Raw genomic sequence first — 4,038 nt, forward strand, 5'->3', positions numbered from 1 at the left:
ACCCTTCTGTTATGACTGGGATTTCTCACTTAGTCATCCCACAATATTACAGTATCCTCTGATCCCAGTGGTGTTGAGAAAGCATCTGAAGCATCTGAGTCTCTCCCTCTGAGAGCTCCATTACTCACAGATGATAATCCTGCAGGTCCTATAGGACATCCAGATGAGACCCGCCTAAAACTGTAAACAGAGACTGAAGAGAAGAGAGGCATTTATGTATCTCTCTCTCTCGCTCTCTCTCTCTTTCTCTCTCTCTCTCTCTCTCTCTCTCTCTCTCTCTGAGTGTTTCTGACCTTCTAGAGAACGCATGTACCCGCGTGCCCCTCAGAGACCAAATCTAATCAGGGTGCTAGCCTGGTTGTACTCCAGGGCCTGGCCAGTGGCCACCCAGCCTTACCTCAGCTGATACGCATGTGGTCAGGAGTAGGAAGTGGCTGAGATAATGGAGGCGTTGCTTAGTGCAGCAGGCATGAGGTAAGGCAAGAGGAATCTGTGGCCACTACCTCAGTCTGCACCCATCTCATCATCAACATCTTGTGTGGAGAGAAAACATATGATATGATGTTTTAAGTTCAAACATAGGGGAACTGTACCTGTGCCTGATACAAATATGTCTATCTGGAATGTTATTTCATGCTTGAGTAGTCTATAAACACCAATTAAAACAAAGTCATTCATGCCATGAACACAATGCCACATTTATGTGTTGCAGGCAGTTTCAGAGAAACTCATATTGACAGTCCTAATTTGGATGCCTTTCCCCTCACTGTGCCCTTGAAGCCATGCTCCTCTGTTCTTTAACAGTTACCTGTGTTGCGGTTGTTGGCATGGCCACAAGGAATGTTCAGTATGCACCTGGGAATGTCAACAATAAAAGTATTTAGAAGACATTAAATCTCACACAATGGCTCCTTATTACAAGAGATGCTTTTGTTGTGTGCTGTCGCTTGGGTGGTAGAATTTGGGCAAGGATCCCATTCCTTCTCCATAAATCCCAGATAAACTGCTGAGAAAAAAAAACCTTTTGAGGGTTGAATACTCAAGATGGTATCGCAACCTTTGCATCATCTAAGTCATCAGAGAATCAGAGACTGTGTGTGGCACTCTCTCCCCTTATCATGGGCCAAGATGTAAAACTCTGTGAAATTCATCTTGATTATATGATAACCACAAACTGTGGACTCGTGTCCACACCCAAAGGGAAACCCCTTCAGTCTGACCCTCCTCCCCTCTAGTCCCCCCCCACCCCTCTGGAACTTTGATTTGACGTCCTTCTGGGCAGTGATTCACAATGTTCGGTAAGGAATATGGCCAGTAAATCAAGCTGTATACACTCCCTGTGGAGCTATCTGAACATGTCCCATCAGATAGAGGTCAGAAGTAAACGTTCCTCCGTCATTGTTCATCTTTCAGTTACAGAAAAGCTGGACTTTTCCTTTCTATTTTTTTTTCCCAGCAGGCGCCAGTCATGTATTTGAAAAACTTAACATTGTTTTCTTTGACCTTGTCAGAGAAGCCTGTCCTCAAATCAGAAGTGCTCCAACTTAAGGAGCTGAGCAGTAGCCAACAGTATGGTGTAAGAGGGAGAATGATTGATGTTTTTCTAGTTCTTTTATCTTCTATCAACACCTTATTCATTACTCACATCACTGGGCCGCCCGCGAGAAAGACCAATAGGACTTTCCCATGAGGTCATCATGTGAGGGGATAACAGTGCACCAACGGCACAGCTCTCCACATCAGTAGTGTTTTGATACTGTGAGTTGAAATTATCCCAGACTTGGACGTGTTTTCATAATCACTGCAGAACATTCCGATCGTTCCCTGCCATAAAAAAGACATGTTAACTATGAGAATGAATTGAACAGGAATGGTGACGCCCCTTTCTGTATAAACCTCTCTCCTCTCTGTCTCCTCTGTTCCTCAGTGATCTAGCCTTATTTAGTCTCATCATGTTTTCTCTCATTATTTTCTCTCTCTCTCTCTCTCCCCCCCTCTCTCTCTATGTCCTTCTTCCCTCTCTTTCTCTGATTTTCTCTCTTTCTTCCCCCCATGAGATCAAATTGCCCCAACTATTCTTTACATGGGCATCAGTGAATTCCTCACCCTTTTAGAGGTGTATCACCACAGAACCAAATCTCACCTCTCTTTGCACCAGCCTCTTTATCTCACCTGTCTCTTTTGCTGCTGATATTCCCTTTTTTCAGGACAAAGGATCCTTTTTTTAACCCTTTTGATGGAGTTTGCTGCATCTTGACTGGCCTCAGTTCAGTACCACCCTGCATATTTCGTCAAGTGTTTTTTGGTGAGGATGAAAAGGCCCACAAAGACAGAACAATGGGGCACCTGCAGAATAATGAGTCCTTAGAGTCAACACACAGCTGGGCCAAGGAGTCACACAGACAGGCATGCTGATGGTCTGCTTTAAAGTGGTCAGAGACAAGAGATGATCCTTCCACCACCACACCTTACATCCCCCAGAATGGAATTCCCCCTCATGCACCCACCCATACCCGTCTTCATTTTTCTCCTGTGTCGTATGCTCACTCACAAAGGGAAACTGTATTTATCTTTGAGGCCTGAGTAGGTTCATTCACACTCTATGTTGTCACTATCACCGCCAGGTATCAGCTATCGCATGCACCACGACACTTGAATGTTGACAGAAACTATGTACAGATGAACAAAAGGCAGAGTGTTTACTTTCTAGTTCTACTTTTAACTCGACGAGCGAGTGCACGGGACATTAGTCACCAGAATGCCTTTCCCATTTAACAGTTAAAAAAAAAATCCCATCATCCAGAATACTTGCCATTGAGCTAAATTTAGCCTGGCTGGTCAACAGGTCCAGGCTAACAACAACAAGATGTCCAGAGCCGTGGCTAACATGGAGCATATTGAGGGGGGCCAGTGGAGAAGGTGGGGGGATGAGGGAGGAGGGGGGAGGGGAGCAGCTCCGTAGGGGCTCAAAGTCACAGCAAATCAGTCGCCCTGTCTATGTAGCATTTGGACTATCAGCTCATTCAGGGCCATGGCCGCTGCTACTGCAGGGGCTCCTGTGTAGAGGTGATCCCCGGCTGGCGCTAGCCACTGAATGACACAAATGAGGGCTTTGTGGCCGAGAGTGTACCTCAGTGCTCTGGGAGTCAGGAGGTCAAGACGGAGGAAGGCGTGGTGAGGGTTTAGGGGAGAGGGGTGGGGGAAGGTTCGTGACAAGGCTCTGGTTGTTTTCCCACTGAGGGAACAACCTCCACGTTGTGGATATACCACTCGCTATGTTAACCCCCCCAGGAGTAAAACAAAAACAGAATTCCTGATCAGTTAATACACACTGAAGCAGTGGTTATGATATCATGCACCACTGACCTTGCCAGGTAATTTTCCCATAGGAGAGCTGACAGTGATGTGAAACCACTGTTTGTGGGGCCGTGGTAGTACTAGTTATCTAACACCTATGGGTAACTAGTTTGGTGGCTTTATTGTTAAGCCATCACTTCAACTTTAGTGTTAACCTTTAGTATTGCTTGAGGGGATCTGGGCCACACAGATCTTGCATTATAACACTGTGTACAAGTATTGAACTTACAGGTCCCCGAGGGGGACTTGTGTGCCTACAAGTGTATTTTGTTTTTGTTTTCTCCACAAACACACAGAAAGAGGGGATGGGTGCGCAGCCATAAAGAATAATTGGATTAATGAACTTTCTGCTCATTAGCGCTCACAAATATGCTTTCAAGTTCCAAAGCCTTTTACTCCTACATAATCCCCCTGTGAGAGCCCGCTTGCAGCCCCTTGGTGCAGGTCGCTCCAAAGGTCAAAATGTCACAGTGGCTTTGAGAGGGAGGTAAACAGGAGTAGTATAAGTCCCCTGTTCTAAGACAAAATGTACAGTATGTCCTTAGAATAACTATGACTGTTTCTACATTCTCCACACCCTCACATACACAGGAGTATAGCCTTCTGCTGTATGGCTAACAAACCTCCCTGCTTTACAGTAACAGCAATCCAATGGAATTCTAGTAACATTATATGCATTAT

This window comes from Argentina silus, assembly GCF_951799395.1.
Source record: "Argentina silus genome assembly, chromosome: 12".
Lineage (NCBI taxonomy): Eukaryota > Metazoa > Chordata > Actinopteri > Argentiniformes > Argentinidae > Argentina > Argentina silus.